This window comes from Manis javanica, chromosome 8 (assembly GCF_040802235.1).
Source record: "Manis javanica isolate MJ-LG chromosome 8, MJ_LKY, whole genome shotgun sequence".
NCBI lineage: Eukaryota > Metazoa > Chordata > Mammalia > Pholidota > Manidae > Manis > Manis javanica.
This window is the reverse complement of record NC_133163.1, coordinates 6,417,314-6,442,043: the sequence shown is the minus strand read 5'-3', so window position 1 is coordinate 6,442,043 and position 24,730 is coordinate 6,417,314. Positions and strand designations below refer to the sequence as shown.

The following is a 24,730-nucleotide window of genomic DNA, read 5'->3' as shown; positions in this document are numbered from 1 at the left end:
AGTGGCGTCAGCCCTATGCCACGGCCTCTGCCTGCCAACACTGCCCGCCTCCCACTGCAGGCCACTGGACTGGCCTGGGGAGCTGAGGTGGGAGACTGTGCCCCACCACTCTGGCTGCAAGAGCCTGAGCAGATTCCAGCTTCTCCCCAAGGCTCCTGAAACACTCCTGCAAGGAAAGTGGGACTTGTACCTGAAAGGACAGTGGGGGAAACACACGCCATGACATAATTTTCCCAAAACCTCAGCCCAGTGCCGGGCACATAGTAAGTGCCTATTTGTGCCAAGGAATGGGCAGTCTCATCACACATGCAGTCCCATTTGTGCCTTGCAGCTGCTCTGGGAAGAGGGTACTTGGGGTCCCATTTTACAGGAAGCAATACTTGGTCAGGGTCTCTGTAAGTTGCAGAAGATGTGGTCCAGAATCAGAGGGTACAGCTTTAACTCTCAGTCCTGCCATTTGCTGGCTCTGGACAGACTGACGTGACCATTTAGTCCATACCTACCACTGTATTTGAGCACATCACCTTTATTCCCAATGTTCATGCCCTGTGGATGGCGGCCTTGGCTCCGTGGTGCGCTGGAGGCATCTGAGATCCAGAGACTTACCTCGTATGCCCACAGACCCCTAAGAGTGACAGAGCTGGCATTCAATTTTGCGGCAGATCTCTGCAGCTTTCCAAGCCTTGTTCCTCCATGTAGCATGTCTAATAATGTCTTTGTGCAAGGCTCTGGCAACGGGCTCATGGAGCCTGCCCTCAGACACGCATATACAGCAAAAACAAATTGCTGAAGGAGCTGGGGTCTGCGCTGGGTGGCACTGAGGCAGCAATTCCCACCACAGTGGGCCTAACCCCACCAACCCTCGAGAGCCTCCCCTTGCCCTTCAAAGGACCGGTTGCTGTCCTGTGAGGATCCACACACACGTGTCCATATGCCCCAGCCCGAGACTCAAAGGTTGGAGGCTCCTCAAAAATGTAAACATGAAATTACCATGTGATCTACCAATTCCACTTCTAGGTAAACAATGAAAAGAATGAAAACCAGAGACTTTGAGAGGCATTTATACACCCATGATCACAGCAGCAGTATTCACAACGGCCACAAGAAGGGAACAACCAAGTGTCCATCAGGGAGTGAAAAATAAGCAAAATGTGGTATATCCATACAATGGAATATTATTCAACCTTAAAAAGGAAGGACATTCTGACACATGCTTGAACATGGATGAACCTTGGGGAGTTCTGCTAAGTGAATAAAAGCTAGTCCCCAAAACACAAATATTGCATAATTCCATTTACAATGAGGTACCTAAAATTGGCAAATTCATGGAGACAGAGTAGAATAGAGGTTAGCAGAGGCTGGGGAAGGGAGGAATGGGGAGTCAGGACTTAATGGGGATAGAGTTTCTGTTTAGGAAGAGGAGAAGATTCTGGAGGTGGATGGCGGGGATCGTTGCATGCACTGTTGACGTGCTTAATGCCAGAGCTGCACACCTAACAATGGTTAAGACAGTACAGTTTTTGTAATTTGACCAGAATAAAAAAGAGAAAGGAAAAAAATGTCAGTTAAATTCACTAATACCCTCCTCCCAAAAGTTTGATTCAATGACTGCCCTGTTGGGCTGAGATGCCCCAGGTGAGGAGCTGATGGATGGCTGCTGGCTGGACTCCTGGGGATCCACAGGAGAGCCCCGGGTGGCACCCCTGCCCAGCCCCCCATGCCCTGTGCCCTTCCCACCCATGGGCCCTGTGGATGGATGTGGGGAAGCCCCATAGAAGGAAGGGAGTGCAGAAATGGGGCCATTTTTGGCAGAAGAAATTAACTTTCCAACCAAGACAGGGTGTTTCAAATCTTCTCGGAAGGTGGGGGGAAGGGTTAACAAGAAAAAGAAAGATCAATGTTTCTCCCTGAAATTTTACAGTCACAGATTTTAATGCAAAGAAGCTGTTGAGTGTGAGCTGTGAATCTTTGATGAAAACTAATACAGCAAGTCAAATGCCTTCCACATTGTGCTCCCACGGAGCACCCCAGCCCCCCCACAGGAGGCTCGTATGGCTGCTCAGAGAAGGAATCGCCTGGCCAGGCCTCCCAGCTCCACTAGCTCCTTTATTTTAACCAACATATTTTCTTTAATTTAGGGGAAAAAAAACCTCTGCTGAAATGAGGTAACATAAGACTACCAAGTAACTAAAAGTACCAAACCTGATGTGTTTAAACCCTGTTGAATAAAGTCTTCCAAGTGAAGAATAATGTTAAGAGCATATGACATAAACCTCCCCTCATGCCCGTCTTTGCTTGTAGATCATTTGCAAACTCTGTGCGTATCTGCCTCTGCACATGTCACTTCTTTCTGTCACCTGGACCCTGGCTTCATTTCAAATTGCTATAAAGTGTATTTAATGAAACTTATGTGTTGGCATTCCACTTAGTGTGCGTGTGTGAGTGTGTGTGTGCACATGTGCATGTGTGCGTGCGTGTGTGTGTGCGTGCATGTGCGTGTGTGTGCGTGTGTGTGTGCATGTGTGTGTGTGTGCATGTGCGTGTGTGTGTGCGTGTGTGTGTGTGCATGTGCGCGTGTGTGTGTGTGGCCACCCCACCAGCACGCCAGGCAGGCTTTCATTTTCACAGACCTGCATTTTCTCACAGGTGGAAGGAAGCAGGGCTCTCTAGTTCGGTGTCTATTTCCAGAGGGAAACCCAGCCCCTGAGAGTTTATTAACTTGTCCAAGGTCATTTACGGATCTTTCCTGCCTCCTCCTCCAGCTCCTCAGCCCCACACACCAGCCTCTGCTCGGAGGCCAACTTGAACCTGGGAACTGGGCCTAGAGAGCTGCCACAGAGCCAGACAGGCTTTCGAGTATTTATCTAAAATATCACACTGTCTCTGTGAAGGCATTTGAAACAACTGTACCCCTCAGACCGTATCTTCCAGAAATAGTACCTCCACGCAGTACCTGTCACAAAGCAAGGAAATGTTTTCTCTCAATATTCCACTCTAATTGTTTCACAGGCACACATTAATTTGGGGGTCATCATATCCCTTCATTGTTTCCAACTAAAGTCCTTCTCTGAGTCTTCCACACCCTATCATCATGGCATAATTTTTCTGCTGTTATTTTCTATTTTTAAAAAAATCAATAAATTGTTTGTGATTCCTCTAATTGAAGCCACATGCCTATAGCGTAGAAATTCAACATTTACCTTAAACAGTAAATTTATTCTGTCAGATACAATGATGTGGGAATTGTTAGGAAAAGATAATGACCCAATTCCGGACATGTGTGTGTGTGTGTGTGTGTGTGTGCACGCACACACACACACACACACCCATACACAGAGCACTAAAGCAAGTTCCCAGAGAGAGGCAGCCCGGGATGTTGTGTGTTTCACAGGTTCTTCCCAGCGCCCTGCAAAACGCTGTGTGCAGCTCAACACTCCGTACACCGATATTTCTGTATGTTGTTGAGTGTGAGCTGCTCTGGATACGAACACTTACCTATGGTCATTGGTTGGGTGTGTGAATTAGGAGCCGGGAAACCCAGATTGTAGTCCACGTCTTGCAATAAAAATCATCAGTGTGACCACTGCGGAGGCATTCTAGGTGGTGTGCATATATATATTTCCAAGTGCCCCCCCCACAGCCTCCATTTTATGAGGGGGAACCTGAGCTTAGAGGAGTTGCCCAGGGTAACCAGCTCAACAGTACTGCTCCACATTCCATGCCACCCTTGATGTCTGTAGCCTCAGGAAAATCTTTTAGCATCTCTGACCCTCTTCATTTATAAAATGGGAGGGTTGGACAAAATGATTTTAAAGTCTTTTCCAACCCAGGACTGCCCTGTGCTGCTGGGATCAGAGGCTCACCACCTAAATGACCACACTGCAATCCCTCTGTCCTGGAATGCATCTCTGTGAGCAGGGCCCGAGGCAGCTCAGCTCACAGGCAACCAATGGACCATACTGTACAACGAAGCTGCCATCAATGGATCACAAAAATGGCCCCAACTGCTGCTCTCCCAATGCCCATGACCTTTGCACTGTGACTTTGCAACACATCCCATCAAGAGCTGATGCGTCCATTTCCCACCCTGGACTTGGGGCTGGGTTGGGGCACAGCAGAGGGGAAGGTGTGCCAGCTCGTAGTGCGAGGTCCTGCATGCCTTGCTTTACAGAGAACGCTGACAGCCACCACAAAACATACCAAGTCTGCCTGACTGGAGAAAACAGATGCCATGCGGAGAGCTCTCCCCAGCCAGTGCCATCTCCTCTACCTACTGCCATAGAACAAACCACCCCAAACTTTGTGGCTGAAAACAGAAATGCGTCACTGCCTTCCCCTGTTCTGCAGGTTCCTCATGTGCTCGCTGACAGATGACAGCTGGTGGTCACATCATCTGAAGGACATCCCAGGCTGATTCTCCACTCACATGCCTGGCACCTTCAAGGTGGCCGGAGCAGCTGGGGCTGGTGGACATCACCCCCCATTGTGATCACTCTCTCCCTCTCCCTCCCTGCCTGCATCCCATCCATGCGGCCAGAGCTCCTCACAGCAAGTCCTCTCCTCCCCAGGGGGCAGACCTGCGGCCCCTTCACCTCCGCCTGCCCCGCCAGCCCCAGCACCAAGCAGCGTGCAGGCCCCTGGCGTATCACTCTGCTGTTGGGCTTTCTCCCAGAGACTAAGCCCCAGTCTCACCCACGGGATCCCAATTGTGGGCACCCAGTTACCACCCAAGGGACCTTCCTCTGGCCTCTGGAGAGTCAGCAAGCCTCCATGCAGGACCCTTCTGAGGAGGGAGAACATGACCGAGCTTCGCCCTCAACAACCCAGCAATCTGAAGCTCTTACACTGTCCTTACAAGACTTCAAGTCCTATCATAAGCTTAGCTTCCCACTGCTTGGAGATATAGAAAGTTCTAAAGTGGGGCACCTAGATCTGAGTGCAACTCTCAGGAGCCTCTGACTTAAGTCAGGTTCGCCAAGCCTATAACCTTTTCAATCTAAGAATCATGCATCTGCTCAGAGAGCCAAAACTGCATTATCCTTCTTGACCCCCATGCTGGCAGCATGCAGTTGTGTAAAGCCCATGCATTCCATATCCAACGCCCTCAGGGTCGCAAGGAAAAGTGCCAGTTATGCTATCTTCTCCCCTTTCCTCATTCTGGAAATTCGTTTTTTCCTAGACCCCAGGTCAGCAGCTTGCCTCCCTCCTGTAAAAAGAAGACAGCCCAATTTTACAAAATGAGCACAAGGCTTGGAGCCGCAGACCCAAACACATGTCAAGATTCCAACCTTGTGTATGGGGGAAGCACCTTCTTATGCACTGAGCCTCAATTTCATATCTAGAAAGTGAGGGCAGCAGGGCTCACATCCTTTTTGGCAGGTGCAGAGAAGCATTTTCAATGCAAAACACGGAGTCTGACCTATACTCCTCTGAATAAGTGGAAGCTGTCATTATTACTAACAATATTAATAATTGTGAAAGGAAAACAATTAAATCACAATGTATTCCATGGTGTCCCAGATCCTCATCACATCACCCAGTGTGTCTAACATCCAGCTTCTCATCCTCCCCAAACCTGGGAACACTGTCGATGTTTTCAACGGGCTTATTAAGAGAACCTTTGAATCAGACAGGGTGGATGATGAAGCCATCAGAGCTCTATTGCATCGACTAACCAGCATCTGTCATGAATAGTTTTTGAAATTGTTTTTTAATCTCCCTAATTTTACCATCACTGTACCCATATTTCTCCATCATGGCTGCATAATTAAAAATCAAAGTAAAATATTTAGCTCTTAAATTCCTTAAGGCTGTCACTTTATTTTCTTCTTCTGCTATGCCTGGAGCATCCTTCGTCTTCCTACTCAGCTCCCCCACCAGCAACTTCAAACGAGTGCAATCTTCCTATTACCCGCCCTCCCCAATCGCAACTTGACACCCTCTGCTTGGCCTGCCCTCTTGGCTGGATTACGTTCCATTCCTATTGTCTGGAAAATAGAGAATTTTTAAAAGTTGCTTTGTTAATAAAATGCCTCAGTTTAAAAAGTTTGCTCAGCAGCGTGTGTCTCCTAATATGTGTCAACTTCTGTTTGGATCAATTGACGTGGGATGCTATATTAATTATTCATTTTTGCAGAGTGGAAATTAATTATTGTGCATGAGATTCTAAACACATATGGCAACAGTGCCGGCTGGACTGGCCCCCCTGCCAGGATTTCAGAGGCTCAGATTCAGAGGTAATATGTTGTTTTGCAAAGCCAAGACCTCCTAAGGGTTCCAAGATAGAAGAATTGAAAAACTGACATGTTTCTGTAAGTGGTCCAACTCCTGCCCTCCTTGAAGGCACCACTGATTTCCCTGAGAACCCTTCCAGAATCCAGGCGAGTAAGGGGGGGCATCTGAGTCTATCGCTATAGCTGCAACCACCTAAACCCTTGAGTCTTTGTCCGTGCCTCCAAATCTCTCCTCCTGCAGCAGGTGGTACCACTGATCGCTTCTCCCTGAATCCTTCTAAAGGAGTCCTCCCAGAGGGGAGGACTCGGTCTGGAGTACTCCTTCTTCACCCCACCCTGCCTCTGTCATTTTATCACATTGCAACAGGGTGTCTATGCGACGATCACAGATACCATTCGGGGAGGACTCTGCGGGTAGGAATTATGCCTCATTCCATCCTGTGCCCTCTCATGCCCACTGGAGGTAGGTAGCTTATTCGATTGAGTTGGACCTGTTTGTTTCATTGGCTGGGGGAACTCAGAGAAGTACCCATCCTCTTCGAGGAAAAATGAAAAAGGAAATGAATTCCTGGTAGAAAGGAGAGCAGAGTGCACATCCTTATGTAGAAATGTGTTACTGGAAGTTCTGGATATGTAGAAGGTTTGGGTCTAGATATATAGACGTGGGTCTAGACCCAGGTCCAGGCATGATGGGCAGCCTGGAAGGCGGTAGCAGGAGAGACACCTTGCTCAAGGGCACCCCATAAATATACAGTGGAACAAGTTTAGGTCAGTTCAGGATGCAGGGTGTTTGCCCCCAGCCCCACCCCCACCTAGTGCCCTAAGTCCCCCCACATCCCAGGTGTCTTCTGTCCCACACCACTTCACCCTCAGAGTCCCTTCTGAGACGACCTGTTTATCCTGGCCTTACCTTCCTTACAGGTATTTTCCTAAACACTCTTGATCTCAGCCCAGAAAGCCACTCTGGATTCTTCCCAGGCCCCTCCCCACTTCTTCATTGTGTCGAAATTCCCCGAACAGCCTACTTTACAATAGGAAAATAACACCCTCCATCTGGGAACATAGCTATGAGACCTCAGATAGGTTGCCTTGAATTTAAATTCCAGAGAGACTGCTCTCTGGCTTTTTAATCTAAAAAAAAATCACATCCTCTTTCAGACCCTCAGTTTCCTCCATGTATAAAACAAGGACAATAAAACATGCTCACCAGGACTTTACAAAGATCAGATGAGAGTATGCAAGGCTGTTCAGCATTGTAGCTACTTTATAAATATTAGTTGAGAGACATTTTCTTTTCTTTCCAAAAGCTGGAATAGACACACACAAACCTTCAAATTTCTCTCTCTCCAGAACTTGACATCTCATAGGTATGGAAGATTGGTAACTCTGAATGTGGGTTTAATCCACCACTGGTACAGAAGTGAGGCATGGTGGAAGAATAGAGACCAAAGTGCTTTAAAAAGTAACTTCTAGACCTCTACTCACTCACTTACTGACCATTCATTCTTGACCTCAGCTTTCCCATATATGGAAAAAAAATGTTGGTTTACCTCCAAAGTCCCTTCTAGGTATTAGAAGCTAAGTTTCAATGACAATGAGAGGAACTCATAACATGACTCATTGGGCTATTCGGTGGAAGGTAGGTATCATCTACTGAGTACTTATTATGTCACTGACATGGTGATAATAAGTAGTAACACCCACTGCTGCCTGTGGCTCATGCCTGCTATGGACAAAGCATCCGACTGCACATTTCACATGGACTCCCTCACTTGATCCTCAACAACCCTACCAAAGAGGACTCCGTCCTTCTTGCACATTTCGGGAAGATGAGACAGAGAGAGGTTGGGCAATTTGCCAAAGATCACACATCTACTAGCAGATTTGAACTCTGATCACTAAGACTCATGAACTCATGCCCCTCATTTTCTCCTATTCTGCTGCTCTCAGGGGCACCCAACCCACAACATCTCAGGAAACCACCCATATTCTCTTTATGACAGTTATTTCTTGGAAAAGTTTCGGGGAAGGCATCCCAGAAGATGTTGATGGTTGAACAGTTTGACAGGCAGAGAAGCACCCAAAGAAATACCACGAAGAGGTGGTACAGCTCAGAGTTGTTTCTAAAGACCGTCCAGCTGAGCTTGAATCCTTATGCTGCTGCATGATAGCTGTGTGACCCTACCTCTCTGGTGACACAGCTCCCTTATCTATAAAACTGATCATAATTCCTACTTCGTGGAGTTGCTGTGAGGGTGAAATGACAGAACGCTTACAAAGCACTTAGAACAATGTGTGGCACATGCCCACGAATAAATAGATAGTGAATACATGTTTCCTATCACTGCTATAATTCTTGGTCGTGGAAAAACAATGGGGCAAGTGGAAGCAAAACTGCATGCGGTTCCTGAGAACTAACAGGTATATGGTGCTGGTGAAGGGTGAGGCTGGAGACAAGGAATAACAGAAGATGCAGCTGCAGAAGGAGGCTAGGGGAAGACCTCAAAGGGCCCCAGAGTCAAAGACCAGGAGGACGAAGACAAAGGGAGGAGGGAGGGCCCTGGCAGGTGCTCAGCCGGAAGTAGCAGGTTTGCTTTGAATCTGTGAAATCTGTCTCAACAGACACACAGCTGTGGTTCTTAGAAGGTGATGCTTCCCCATAATTTCCACACTCAAGATTTGACCCTGATCTCTGTGGACACATAGATAATCCCCTTTAAAATCCCCTTTAAAAACGATGGTGTCTCCATAATGAGATATGAGATAATATCTACCTTCCTCTGGAGGCTGGCCATCTCCAAGACAACCGAGATGTTGTCCCCATTCCTCACCAAACATGGTGTCCAGGCAACTCTCTGCCTTTCTCTCTCTCTCTCTCTCCCAGTCTGCCTCCATCTCTTAGGATATGGAATTGCGGAAAGCAAGAGTTTTCAACAAAGTTTTCTCTATGAAGAGAAAATATATGATACAAATTAGAAAGTCAGATCCATAGAAAGGGGAAGAAGGTAATCATGAGAGGTCATTTTGTTGATTTTGTATCAAAGTTGGTACCCAGAGTTCCCCGATGGCCATGGCAAAAAGGAAAATACAATTGCTAACACCTTATATTAGCATGCTAGAGGAAGCACAGCAACTTCTCAGTGTGTGTGTGGTTGGCGGGGGGCGGGGGTGCGAGGGAGGCAGGGAAGAAATTCCAGGCACTAAATCATGAACAATATTGCTTATGTAGACAATATGGATGTCCAGTAGTCCATGGAAGATAATTTGGGTTTTTTAAATTAGAAAACATGAAGTTAAGGCTCAATGCCTAGAAGCTTACAGTGATATTATTGTCAACATCTAATAATGTATTTTTATCAAAGTTTAAGGCCAGTCTTCTTTCAGAAAACTAAAACCCTGGGGTTTTAGATCATTCAGAGTCACTTAGGAGTATATCATGGGGAGGCTGCTTATACTTGATGATAAGATTGGGTATAAGCCGGAGTCCTTTGCAGTTCTTGACCATATCAGCTTGCAACAGTGATTGAGGTGAGATTCCTAAATACATGGGGTAGCCTTTTGTTAACATATAAGGGGAAAGCTGATGAATTCCAAAAGTAGGTGATTTCATTGCCATTAAAGCTAATGAAATACCTTAGGCCAAGGGAAGCCCAGTCTCTCTGAAAGCATTGCTGATCTTAGCATTAGAACTTCATTTATTTGCTCTACATTTCCTGATGATTGAGAATGAAGTCTTTGTTAGGAGAAGGTAAAGTTTTGCAAAGTTCATTAGTAAGAGTCTCAGGAAAATGTGTGCCTGTCTCTGGAGAAATGGGTTAGATTTCCCCATATGTGACACTAAAAAGTGAAACACATTTTCCACTACCATGAGAGCCTTCCTCTCCAGCAACAGTACCTCCTTGGAACAAGCAAACAATGGCCAAAGGACACTTCCTGCTCAGCTGTGTGGGTGAAAGGGTTGGAGACACTCAAAGGAGCTTTAAGGCTTTGATTCCTGTCCCTAACATCTTTGCCAAGATTGTGCTGTTGGCAAGTAAGGTGTACACTGGAACCATCCTTGACAATACACTTAAAGTTACCCAGTCGATGGTGATTCAACATCATGGCCAATTGAGGCTTACTATTACAGGTCAGATGAGGAAGCAGTTTTTCTAAACTCCAGAAGACCATTTTGCATGACCAGACAACAGCTTTGTGAGCACCACAACCACCCTCAAGCTGTGTGTGTTCTGACCTTCCCTAATGGTTTTCGTCTGAATCAGGGACTTATCTTTGGCAATTGATGATGGCATTTTTGAGTCTCTCCAAGGCTTTTCCTCTTTGAGTGATAGGGGAACAGTATGCAGTTTATGCTTTTATTAAATGCAATGTCTCTTAAACCAACCAAAATTCACTTTTTATTTCATTTATATTTTAGTAGACATGTCTCAGTATTGAATCTGATCAATCCTTAACAGTCAACTAATAATCCCTGTCTTTCTCTTACTAAACCTCTTAAACCACAGCACCCTCACATCCAGTCTTTCTGACTGTGTTGTTGTGTTTCATTCTTTTTGTTTTTAATAAATACAGTAACTTATCTTTTCCCTGTTTGGTTTATTTTCACCTGTGGCATCCACCAGGATGCTCTAGTCTCCCTGGATTTTGTCAGCCAGTATTTTAACTTTTCCTCCAAACCTGGTATCCTTCCCAAATCATGTCCTGCTCTTATTCACATAGGTGATAAAATTACTGAACAAGGCAGAGCTGAGTACTATGTCCTAGACTCACAGAAAGATCTAGAACTTTGAGCTTTGTTTCAGACCCACTGATGTGCAGAGGATCATCGTGCTAGGGAGGGAATATCTCTTCCATATACATCCTTTGCCTTGCTTGACTTAATTTCCCCTGGCTACCAAAAATGGTGTAATCCAGCCCCAGCCATCATTAACAAGGGTTACAAGCCATTCATAATTATCAACACATGCCTGGAATATATTTCTTAGCCTTCGTGTTTTGAATGAATTTGTATCTGAGTTTCTAGTTTTAGAAAACTTAATTCATCCCACGAACATTTACTGAATAACCACTTTGGGTCAAATTTGCCTCACTTCTTTTTTTCTTTAATTAATTTACAACTTAGAACCAGAAACATCTTCAGCCTGGGAATCCGGAAGAAACCCTCAACCTGCTGTGGTTGGATGAGGACGGACCTGGGAGCAGGGGACCTGGGCGTGGTGCCAATGCTGTCTTCCCTCACTGAGTATCATCCGGTAACTCTCTTCTGCTCGCTCGACCTTCAGTTCCCATGCCTGTAAAGCTTAGGGTACCAGAGCAGTCCCACAGGGAAGGCCTCGGGGAAGGGGAGGAAGAGAGAGATAGGGCACAGTGCTCACAGTAGGCTAGGTCCTTTGCACATTACCTAGCCTCGTTCTCTGAGTTGCCATGTGAGTTAGGAACGGCTGTCCCCATTTCCCGGAGGAGGGGACTGAGACTCCGAGGTTACGAAGCATACTGCTGAGGTTTCACAGCTGGGACAGGATGGAGCCTGAATCTCAACTTAGGTTTATGGCTTCAGTGATCACCACACTCCACCCAACTGCACAAATAATTTTTTCTTGCTCATTTTAATGCTGTCTCCTTTAGATTCCATTTAGAGGAAAATGCATTCAGGTGTCAGAGAACTAAAAGCCTTTTTGAAAGCTGGTTCTACTAAGAAATTCCTGAAAAGGATGTCATATCTACTCTTCTGAAAAACCCAACTGTCCCCTTAGTGCTTTCCCCTTAATGCAAAAATGGAAAAGACCCTGGGACAGGGGTCCCTTGGTAGGCCAAGAGCCATGGGTTTGCAGGGCTTAAAATCCACAGCCAAGGGAGACTTGCAGGTCCTCAATGGGGAGCCAGAGTTAGGGATCCGGCACTAAAGAAGCCAATAATATGATAGTCGATTTATTAGTTGTGACATATAGGAAAAGAGAGCTGCATTGAGCCTGGCATTGATCAGAATGCTCAGTGACTACCCAGACATGTTCCCAAAACTTGATGGTCTTCAATGTGAAAAGACTGGGGAGGCATAAGATAATGGAAGGAAACACAAGAGATGATGACAGTATCCCCTGCATGATATTTTTTCAAAAGCTACTGAGAAAGAACTTTCCCAACAGCTGATAGAGGACACCCAAATAATTCATAGCTGCAAATGTTGTATTGAGGGGCTTCAGCGTGCTGGCACTGGGCTCACTATTTTGGAGCCCACCATTCTCTCTGTTTTCCATAAAAACTATGAAGAAGGCACTATTTTCCCAAGTTTAAAGATGCAGAAACACAAGCTTGGAGAGATTAAATAGCTTACCCAAGGCCACACAATTAAGAAATGGTGTTAAAATTGTATTTGGATACTGAGCCCATGAAATTTCCACTGGTCACTGTGAGTGCTAAGTTACCCAAGTGATGAAAAAAAAATTTTTAAGAGGTTTCTGGTTGATAGGGAGTATGTGTACACACACACACATGCTTGAAACTTCCAAGGTATTTATGATTAAAAATGTAGTAACACCATCAATATTATTTCTTAAAAATAAGGGCCAGAACTTACCACCAGCATACCAAAGATGCACTTAACTGAGAAGGAAAGAGATGTAGCAATGAGGTCCGAGGCCCAGGAAGGAGCGGTGAATAGCAACGCTGGAAAACAGGAAGGCACATTTGATCAGATTCCAGCTAATGGAGAGGCCTGAAAATATAGAACTACATTTCTGGAAAACAGCAGAGCATAGTAGCCTCTCCCCACTGGAGGATGTTGCGCCCTGAACATCCTTCTGGGAGGGAGACTCAAAGTTGGGGGGCTGGAGATTCTATAGAGAAACAATGGCTAGGGTCTCAAGAGTCAGCCAGGAGCTGCAGAAAACCTTGTATGTATTTTTCTGTTTCCTGAAATAAAATGCATTCTGCAGATGAAGAAGATAACACATGAAACCAAAAAATATCAATGAATTTCTCATGACTGAAAGCCGTTACAGTTGATATTTTATTAGAAATCATTGCACAATGGAAGCCCTAGAAGGCCGTGGGCACTTGGTCTTGTTCACACCCATGTCCCAGTTCCTACTAGAGAGCAGCCAAGCTTAGTGTGCTGGAGAGCTATTTGTGAATTAATATATGTATAATATTTATTATCTCTGAATTCCCCTCTGAAGGAGATAGCTGCATCTCCCAGTGTTCTCTGTGGAAGTTTATTCTGATCCAGTGTGTTGGCACCACCATTGACTCACTAACTCAAATAAATTAATGTTTCCATTTAAACTGATTTATCTGGCAAGAAAAATAAGTCAGGTGCCAGGGCAGTAGTTGACTCATGCGGCTCCTCCACTGAAAAATCGGGGAACGTCTTTGTGTTTCTGTCCAACATACATTGAAGAACCATCAGTATTTCTTCTTTCTCCTGTGTTTCTACATTAATACCTATCGACCTCCCAGCAAACAGAATGGAGTGAGGCCTGCAGGCCAGCCTGGTCAATATTTCCATATAGGAATCTGTTGGAACGTGCTGCCTGGAGGCTCCACCGAATGTGCCGTGGCCCATTCGTTCCAGACATCGAGTACCTTTGACGTGGCGAGGCGGGGATAGTTCCTGGGGGTGCCTGGACGTGCAGTTGGACAGGGCCCTGTGCTTAGAATGGCCCACACTTGATTTGATGCTTTAATGGTTGAATTTTTACCTTGCACTGCGCCCCTCAAATTATGTAGCAGACCTGTGCCTGTCACTGTCCTTGGCCTGCCCTTCCCAGAGATTAGCTCAAGCATGGTGGGCTCCCTCACAGACCCCACAGTCTAGTCTGTGGCGCTGACATCTGAACAAGCAGTGCAGGTACGACAGTGAAACCCTCCCCTCCTGCCTTCCCCGCAGTCGGTCCCACAGAGGCTACTTCCTTGACGTGTCTGCTTGCCCCCCACCTCTTAGGCCACTGATTCCGGTCAGACCCTCCTCGTGGCAGGCACACCTCGCCCAGCTTTCCAAGTTCATCTTCTCCGTTCAGGGCCCTGCTATTCACAAGCACCCCAACCACACGCACCGTCTCGCCTCTCCAGGCTTCCCACAAGCTGTTGCTCCTCCGTGGATTGACTGACCCTCGTCCTGCCGAATCACATGCATTCTTTCTCTCTCTCTCTTTCTCTCTTTCCCTTCCTCTCCAGGCAGCTACACTTTGGGACCTTCAGGAGTCTGTGTGAGGCCATTTCTTCCAGGAAGCCCTCCCTGACTCCCACAGTCTGGAGAAATTGCCCTTTCCTGCTCTCCACCCCCCGCTTTCCCCCTGTTCGCAGCTCACCATCTCCTGCACGAGTGCTCAGTGTGTGGGCCTGCTTGCCCCCAGATTCTGAGCTCTTTTCACACAGGGACTGTGTCCTTTCTTGTCTGAACACTAGTGCCTGGCCAGGGGCCTGGCATGGGGTGGGGGGGGTGGAGCCTGATCATTAGGTAGGGAGGGAAGGAGTGAGCAGGACTCTTTGGCAGGCCCGGCATATAGGCCTTAACAGGAAAAAGAACCGCCCAGGAACGCACTTTGCTTTGATGCCCACACATCGATCTGGCCGTGGGTTGGCCTCACTGCCCCTGAAGGGAAGCCTCTTTCCACACCTGCCTGCGCCTCCCAGCCGCGGTGACCTCCCCTCCGGCGCCTCCTGTCCTGAGTCCATTCCTCAATGCCCTTCCCGCGGCTGAAGGCCAGCGGGCTCCTCACTGCCATCTGGGCCACATACGGGCTTTCGCACCTTGTTTTTCCCCAACAGAAATCTGACTCCTGAAGAAGGGATCCCCTCTGTCTTCTCTATGACCTAACATATACTTTGAAAGCTCTCAGAAATGCCATTAATTATAATAATAGTGACACTTCGTGCTTTTATAGCCTCTTTCATCAGAAGATCTCTGAGTACTTAAAAAATATTATCTCATTAATCCTCACAACACCCTCGTGAGGCAGCTGGCAGGTAAACTTATCCCAGTTTATCAGGGAAGGAAATGAAGGCAGAAAGACGACGTTGAGGGAAGGGGCCAGGATCAGACCCAGAGATGGAAGTGGTCCGGGTCTGGCGCCCAAGCCAGTGGGATCATAAGCCCGGTCAGCGGACGGTCACGTACACATATTCCATGAAAACATATCTGGACCTCACGGGTGGATAGTGAATATGTCTAACACTTAAATGGTGTTTAGCAAATGACAGCAAATCAGTGACATTTTTGAAAAGTCACCTTTTTGTTTGCTGGCAAACACTTTCTGAGCATGTGCTGGTAGCCAGCTCCCACTGGCCTTACAGACGAAGACAGCTTATCAATAATGGGTGTGAATCCTTCTTCCCAAACTTACCCGAAGGCTGGCGGAGCTTCCAGCAGAGGGGGAAGGGGATGATCGTGTGACTCCCAAGCCTCTTTCAACACCAGGGACACAAAACACCTGAGAACAAATACTGTCTTTTACCGAGGAGTCGGGACTCCCACCCCACGGAGTGGCCATCGACATCCCTAACTTGGTTGGAGCCGAACAGGACTTGGAAGGGATCTGGCTCAAACCCTCTCACTCTTCAGATGGGAAGAAGGAGCCACAGAGAGACTGGGGTTCTCTCCCTGGGCCGCACGAGTGGAGGCCAGAGGCAGGGTGACTGGCCTTTGATGTCTTTGTCAGGGCGAACGCCGGAATAGTAGGCTTGAGAGCAATAGAGAAAGTTCTGGTAAATGCCAGTCCTTTCATTTTTACTTCCAAAGAGAGCTGTGGGTGCCAGGTGGGGGAGGGACTGGGTGGCGGGGGTGGGCGGGATGGAGAAGGGCAGGGAGGGCAGGGGGCGGGGACTCCATGTGAGGGGTCTCAGCCAGGGGCTGGGGCCTCGGACCCAGACGGGCCGGGAGGGATGGGGCCTCCGTCAGAGTGCAGCAGGCCCAAGAGCCTCTAATGCCTGCACGACATTTAACAGATAACCTGTCTGATATAATTAATTGTATTTTCCCTAAATTTAACATTGCCCGAAGGGGAAATCACTTTGCTTGGTAAAGCCCCTCCTGCCCCGCAGCGTCTACAAGCCGGCCAGATTTAATTGCTGCAATAAAAACCACAAGAAAGACCAGGTTCCCACTCAGTCTGTAACCACATCTACTGAAGAATAGCTTTAATCACCTTTGAAAGGGTGACCACAAGATAATTAAAGAGGAAAGGCACTCGGTGGGAATTACCCAGAAATATCAAATCTCCGTTCATCGCGGCGTCCGGTTTAAAATGTCTTGGCCTGGCTTTGCTCCCACAGCTCCCACTCTGTTTTAAGTTAAGCCCTTGGTTTCCATCATTTACTGGTAGAGAAAACAGGCTAGTCCACAAGTCTGCATCTACTGATGGACTGAGAGGTACAAGGGGACGGTTGTCAGCTGGGAAGGACGCAGAGTTTGGGGTGGGCCAGACAGACCTGGGGACCCTCTTTCCTCTAGTGCCTTCAGCATGACCTGGACAGGTGACCTAACATCTCTGAGCCTCCTCCCGAAAGTGAAGGTCAGGACAGTTACTCTGCAGCATCATACCAGCCGAACACTCCATTCACGTGGCCCCTTTCCTTCTGAAGAATACCCAGCCCTCTCCAGAAGCCAAGCAAAAATGAATTGAGGCCTGAAATTAATGCAGCAGATTATTCAGGTAGCCATGAAGCAATGGAGAAGCAGTGAAAGGAGCTGGCAGGGGTGATGCAACAGTGGAGGCATGGCTTCCTTGGGCTTGATTTATTTTCTGCTTCCATTGATGCTCTTCCACATTGCCCAGGGCAGGGCCCAGAGGGGCAGGCATGGAACCAGTGGGGTGACATTCTTGGCAGCCTCTTCGCACCCACAGCAAGCAGGCTTTGTTCCAGGCCCACATTCCCAGGCCTCTCGCAGTCTGGCCTCCTCTCTCTAGGGAGGTTGCCTAGGAAGTGAGTCCCCCTGGCCCTCCTCACCTCCCGGCTTGCCTCTCCTGCCAGCCCCAAGCACAGGCTCATTGCCCTGGTCTAGACTCCCAGGAAGAGAGAGAAGCACCCCTAGCCCCCGAGGCCCTGGCCTGTCCTCATCTGGTGGTGGGGAGGGCAGCAGGAAGGAGGGCTGAGGCTGGTGGTGCCCCTCCTTAGTGCAGTCACTCGTTTCTGCATCCATTGCAACCCAGGTGTAGACTATGCCCTGACCCCCACCCCACCACAGTCACTTAGACACCTGGTGATTGAACTTGACCCAACTTAACCAAACCACAATTCCAGGCTTTCAGGAGCCACAGTGCTGGACTTATGACTTCTTATTTCTGCACCTTTGAGCTTCTACATCCGGGCACATGACGATGCCTCCACCTGTCCCCAGCCTCAGACCCCAGGCTTAAGGCCCAGCTGCTCTCTGTTTTTAGAATAATCCCCTCATGTCTCCTGTGGCGGGCTGAACAATACCCTCCCAAAGGTGTCCACATCCTCATCCGTGGAACCTGGGCATGTTACTTCCGTGGCAAAAGGGGTTTTGTAGATATGGTCAAGCAGGAGGCTGAGTGACACAAGGTGGGAGCTGAGCCACGGAATGCAGGCAGCTTCTCAGAGTTGGAATGGGCAAGACAAGGGTTCTTCCCTAAAGACACCTTAATGGTTCTTAGGCTTATGGCCTCCAGAACCGGGAGACAATATATGTGGGTTGTTTTAAGCCACTAGGTCTATGGTCATCTGTTACAGCAGCAATAGAAACCTAATTCATCTCTCCAAACTATGGGGAGCTGTACTGTAGTGTCACATCCTGGGGTACATGGACTTTTGTAAACAACCCCCCCCCATCATCCCCTCCCCAAATTTTCAGTTGGATGAGTTTTCAGGGGCAGGTAATACGATATCAGACACCTGATGTCTCATCTTCCCTAAGTAACCTGAGTCCGGAGACCAGTATGGGCATGGCACCACAGCAGTTCTTGGAACTCTTCACTCATGGTGCCAAGGAGGCTGCTGTAACTCTACAAGTCATATTTACACCCAGTCCTAGCAGAAGGGCGTGGGCATGAAGCCGGATGCGTCAGCCCTTTTTATCATAAAAGCGAGCATTTTCCCAGAAGCCTCCAGAGCTGTCTGATGGGCTGGTCTCTTTGGCCAGAGCTGAGTCCCATGTCCACCCCTTATCTTCAAGAGCTGCTGAGAAATAATGGAACCAAAAGAGAGCAGTTTGCTCAGGCCAAATATGGCCCATGACCTTGACACACTGGAGCTGCAGCTACGCCGGGCAGTGCTGACAGGAAGCCAGGAGGGGGTTGGGGGGTTCAGGGCAGCTTATGTCAGTGCCCTTACCACACACGCCACCCTCCTCACTGCCCCTCAGACCAGCTGAGACAGCGAGGAGCTGGCGGTGCTGAGGATTAACGGCGCCCAGCAGCGCTCCACCCAGGATCCATGGGAGATGGTCAGTAAACCTGGTAATGAATTCTCTCAGCCGTCTCCAAGGCCGCCTCGCCTCCCCACCCCTCCCACGTCCCCCTGACCACGCGCCAGGGTCTGTTCCCAGTTCCCTGTCTCAGGGTCTGCTTCTGAGTTATGCCAGCAAGTAAGAGAATTTTTCATTTTGTCTCCAGTCCCATTCTCATTCAGGAACGGGGGGTACCGATGCCCACCCCCAAAAAGTCCCTTCCAGAGCCATTTCCCAGCCAAGGAGGGAATTTTGCTACAAGGATTTCTTATACCTGGTGCTTGAAAGTTAACGCCTTCTCCCTATCATTACACACCGTTCATTTATCAAGTAACTGCTGAGGGTCAAGGGGACCAGGCTCTGGGCTGTTTGCAGGATTTACGGAGGGAAATCAGATATGACCCCTGGCTTCTAGGAGCAGCTAAACTGGAAGGAGGGGGAGCTGAGGACGCCAGGCAGCCTGAGAAGGAAGGGATTACGCTGGCCACTGGCCTGGAAGGATCTCTCTTGGGAGCCGGCTGGGAAGGATGAGCACAGGGGCAGTGCAGGGAGAGGGACCGTGCACGCCAATGGTGCAGAAGAGAAAGAATGAAGAGAATGGCAGAGGGCACAGCCCTGGGGGGCTGGCGAGTGATGCAGAAAAGGTGGGGAGAGGACGCTATGTCCTGGAGAGGAAGCCAGACCCAAAGAAACCAAGCCCCTTCGGAGACACAGCCTCCCCAACCTCACAGGCATCACCTTCTGCTGAGTTCTGGATCCTGGAGTTCAGGAGCCCAGCACATCTCTGGGGGAGGTGGTTCTTACTAAGTCCTTTCATTTCAGCCCTTTACAAGGCGTTGTAACATAAAGACTCATATAAAATTTTCACCTCAAACCTGTCCTCCCATTTCTCAATGAGCAGGTTAGAATGGTTCCAAATGACAAAGGGTCTTTTCTAATTCACACAGGTAACAGCTGCAACCATCCAAGATCTGGACTGAAACCTCACGCTCTTTTTGAGGGACTCTAACCAACTTTCCTTCAACTGGAAAAACAGAGGGATGGGAAGACAGAGGGATGGACAAACATGGAGTCCATTGCCTGATGCCCCTGGCTGCATCAATGGCAAAACTCCATCTGTACAAAAAATTTCTTCTTTTCCTGTCAGGTGCTTCAAATTCCAGTATAAATGCAAGGCAAGCAATGATCTAGTGCCACACTTTTAAAAGAATATGAAGGAGAAGTGCAATTAATTTTAATGACAATTTATTTAACCCAATAGACCCAAAATATTATCATTTCAACACATAATCAATATAAGAGAAATCACCAATAATGAGAGAGCTCCATTCTTTTGTTTATACTAGGTCTTCACAGTCCACAAATATTTTATACTTACAGTACATGTCAGTGTGAATCAGCCACATTTCAAGGGTTCAGCAGCTGCGCATGGTGGAGACTTTCGGATTGGCCAGTGCAGCCCTAGAAGTGCATGCAGAATGGCAGAGTGGTCTGAGCCCTGGCTTGGAGCTGTGCGGTCTGGCTTGGACTTTCATCTCTGCCTCCATATCAAGCCTCAATGTCAGCTTTCTCCAACCCTCAGCAGTGGAGAAAATGGGACCATGGTACATGGCCAGGCCATGTGGATGCATAGACTGAACGGTAGGCAAGAGCTCAATGACCTGGCTCCAGGGTCAGCAAACCACAACCTGTGAGCCAGAGTCAGCCCCCAGGCCGTTTCCATACAGCACATGAGCTCTGAGTGGTCTTCACATTTACCCTGGATAGTAAGTAAAGAAACAAAGAAATAAAGGAGAATGTACAACAGCCAACTGCATGTGGCCTGTGAAGCCGAAAATATTTATCATCTGGCCCTTTATAGAAAACATTTGCTAATCCCTAGTGTAGATACACACACACACACACAGACCCACACACACACCAGTACGGCTTATGGCATTTAGATGCCATCTGTAACCATAATTCTAAAAGTTTTTACTACTAAGGCAACGTCTCTCTGTAGTTTCCATGCTACCCTCAGTCCTGTCCCTGTGACTTCTCCAGTCTTGAGTTCTTTCTGATCCGTGCTTGTTTAGCTGAGGTCTGCTGTCACATTTTTTCAAGAAAGTCATATTTTACTCTGTTATCTGAGGTTCTACTGCTTGACTAATATTCTGTGTTTCATTTGTTTGCGGCAATATCCTTGGGAAAAGCCAGGCTCAGCCCTCCCTCAAGTGCTCGGTCTAGTTGTAAACTCAAGGAATGGAAGCCACATTTCCTGCCCTCAGAGCCCGACTCATCTCCCTGGGCTCAGACTGCTGCCCTTCAAGCTGTCTTTGCTTCTCTTCCAGTCGGTGGGGTTGCCACAGCACCATTTCCCTCACAGTTTCCTGGAACACCATTGCCTACCTCCTTTCACATTCCAGAATATATGCCTGTTGCATGTAGACCCGAAATGCAGTGTATGTGTGTGTAGCATTCTTGATTGATACGTCAAATCATTTGCTGGTTTCAGTGCTTTAGGACTGCAGAGTAGCCTTATAATGCATCACCTTAGTCCGCCCTCTGTATCTATTATTCTCTGATTGATTTGATCTCTCTACTTCCTTCCTCTGCATTCATTCAGACTCTCTCAATCACTTCCTTTATATCAGTAATTCAATATTTCAACCCCATCATCCTGTTTTTCCTTGTTTGCAACTTGTTCATTGACCCGGGCGTGCTTCCGTTTTAGCCCCACTTTGTGTTCTTAGCCCAAGAATACCTCTTCTCTTCTCACCTTGAGGTGTTCTTGACTCATCTCTAAGCTCCTGCTTTACTGGCCACACGGCACTATCATATTCTGTAGCACAAAGCAGTTACTAGGGATTTTCTTCACTTCCTGGGGTGAGATCTTCTTCAGTCCAGGTTAGTGTTTTCACATTTTCTGTACTTACTTTTGACGTAGTATATTTGCATAGTGACCAAACCATCTCTCTTCATCTAACTTACCCTAAATAAGGGCATCTCTGTCCAGACTCCTGTTTTCTCTGATAGGGAATTTGCCATGAAAACTGGGATCAGCTCCCTTCTCTGAGATCCTGGCAAACGTGCTCTGCAAATGCCCAGGTCACGGCACCCGGCAGGAGCTGCATTCCGTGCAGGCGGCAGGGCTGTCTGCCGCAGACGGAGACCACTTCACAACTCCAGGATTTGGGAAATAGCAACTTCAGCTCTAAGCATATTCCCTATCTACCTGGACTGTAAAGGTTGGTGATACGTAAGGACGGCACACACGAAGACTGGCAGAGGGGTAATGACAGGGATCGTGTTCTGCTAACTTGTTTTCCCAAAGATCTGCTCCATGCCTAGCACACAGTAGGCATTCCTAAATTGTTTGTTGAATGAGCATGTTCTCATTTTCATAAATTACTTCACCCAGTTCCCATATCCAATTTCCAAACAGACAAAATTCTGCGAAACATGAAGGATTTCTGAAGCCCCTTGGCCCTCGTAGTGGGGGAATTTGACCAAAACGGTCCACGAGGAGCCCAGGATCTTGGCGAGGCCAGCTAGGGGGTGGGCGCTCTTCTTTGGCCCTAGAAGAAGACAAGAAAGGGAACATCTTTCCTTTCTGCAAGTCCTACATCCAATCCAGCTCCAGATGTGGGCAATGTGCTCTATGATCTTTTAGGGTTAAATTTCCCCCATTTTTCCTACCATCTGTGCAAGGGAAAACCAAGAAATAAATGGGGCAGTGTTTCCATGTAATTAATTAGATGTGCATGACTTTTCTAAAAATTCTGCAAATATGTGGGTCCAGCCACTGGGACCCCCAGGTCAGCGGGAGACCCTGAGTGAGTTGCAGTGTAAGGGACATGGGACAGAGGAAGCACTGAAACACGGAGGGGCAGCGAGGACCCGGGGCTTCCCAGGACACTAGTGGGAGTGGGAGTGAGAGAGGGCTCAGGAGAAGGCTGGGGAATGATGAGGTGAGTGGGGGTCTGGACAAGGAAGAGTGGGAGTGAGAGAGGGCTCAGGAGAAGCTGGAGAATGATGAGATGGTGGGGGTCTGTGGCCAAGGAAAGGACAGGAAAGGGGAAACGGGGGGACTCCACAAAGCTGGATTAATCTTGATGTTTAATGGAGAAGGAATCTGCTTATTGGGTCTCAGTGTGATCTCTGGGGAAGTATCTTTGCTCTTGCAAGCTACTGGCCGCCTCTGCTGAAGAGTGAGGACTGCTCCCTTCATTCATTCACTCATTCATTCACGCACACATTGAACAAACTCTTTCTCTGTCTCCCTGCTTCCAGGTCCTGTACTGGGTACGGAGGTTCAGAAGGTAAAGAAACACATGATCCAGCCGCAAGGAGCTTCTGTCCTGGTGGGGAAGACAGGCCTGCCCACAAACATCTCTGAGAAGTTAGAGATGGTCAGCTGGACCAGAGGGGAGAGGAGAAGGCTTACCGAGGTTGAGAAGAAGGGGCCGTCAGTACAGGGTGGGGGAACCCACCCAGGAGGTGTCTTCTCAGGAGGCCGCAGGCGAGGAAGCCTGGTGGCGTCTAAGCAGCACTGCAGGGCCCACATCCCCACGTCGGCCTCCCCTCATCTCCACGGCCTGTGTCAGCCTGTTCCCTGGCGGCATCTTGCATCATAAACTCTGCCCTTGCAATAGGGAGGGAAGGAGGAGCATGCCTGCACAGCCAGCCCTCCCCAGCCCCTCGCGCCCCACAGGGTAGCCAAGCGCCAGGCACTGTGCAGAGCGCTTCCCTTGCATCAGCTCATTGGGTGTCTGTACCCGCTACAGAGCCAGGCCAGGCCACCCGTCAACAGCAGCTGAATGAGGTCAGGGAGCACGCCCTCCAGCGGATGGCGGAGAGGGATCCAGACAGGCAGGAGGCTCAGGGAATAGGCTCTGGCCGCGTTTGGAAAGTTCCAGGAAAAGCAAGGCGCCCAGCATGGGCCAGTTCTGGTAGGAGGAAGGTACAGAGAAGGAGGGGAGGGGGCAGAGCTGCAGCAAGGGCTCTGCCTCCTGGTGGGACCCGCTAGGTCTCTGTAAGGACCCTGGCAATGACTGAGCACAAAGGGCAGCCACTGAGAGAGTTTGCCTAGAGAAGTGACATGATTTTATGTATACTACAAAAGGATTATATATGGAATTACACCCCAAAAAGGATCATTTTGACTGCTAATAGACTTTCAGCAGGGAAGCTAGGGTGAGGGCAGCAGCCAAGAAGCCTATTAGACGCTATTTGTATAATCAAAGCACCATGCAGGGCAGAGCACACCACTAAGCTCCCCCTCACCCCATGCCTGACATGGTGGCGGACAGCAGGCTGAGCGCCAGTCCTGCCAGGGCCTTCTTGCGGTACAGCATAGTTTTCCTTCAATAACTGTTGAATGAATGCATGAGTCACCTCTTGCATAGTTCCAGGTCTGATGGATTGATCAAGAGAACCACCACTGAGATACCATGAGGCAGGCATTATAGTAAAGTGTTATACCAAGTGCGGCAGGGGAAAGAAAAGCTGACTTTTTCTAGGGGAAATAAGTGGGATGTAAGCAACAGTTTCACAATGGCTGTGATATTGAGATGGGCATTGAACAGTATATAGGAGTTTTCCAGGCAGATAGGGAGACAAAGGACATGCAAAGAAAAGGTCAGCATTTAAGAAGTTCTCAGAGACCAGAAGCATATAGAATGTTCATGAACTCATGAAAATGTTCTGTACCTGGAACACAGTAGGTGCTCAGTAAGCATTTGTTGCGTGAATGAAGCATTGCTGTAGGAGTGAAGGCCAGGGGCACAAGTGGGCTTTTCCTAGAAGCACTCAGAGGTACTAAAGTGGTTATTGATGTGACTATTATGTGCCCTTGAAGCAAGTCCCTGGGGGGCAAGAATTGCATGCTTGCCATCTCTGAATTCAAAATGCAGACCTAGGGCCTTAAACAGAGCAGAAGATATTCACTAGTAAGTATACTTTTCTATATCCAGCTTCAACCTCTCTCCATCAGTCCAAGCTCATATATCCTTATCCACCTACCCCCTTGGACACTTAATATCTGATGTGGATGAGACAAAACTTCATATCCTGTCCCAGACATGCTCCTCTCCTATGGAGCAGACATTGT

At 48.2% G+C, this 24,730-nt stretch overlaps 1 long non-coding RNA gene across 1 annotated transcript in view; it reads right to left on the bottom strand.

Annotated features, from left to right (window-relative positions):
* Positions 1 to 24,730, bottom strand: part of LOC140843236 (uncharacterized) — a 183,204-nt gene that overhangs the window by 13,250 nt on the left and 145,224 nt on the right. Inside the window, exon 4 of the long non-coding RNA XR_012120836.1 lies at positions 12,808 to 12,896. This is a non-coding gene — a long non-coding RNA (uncharacterized lncRNA). The remainder of the gene's footprint in view (positions 1 to 12,807; positions 12,897 to 24,730) is intronic.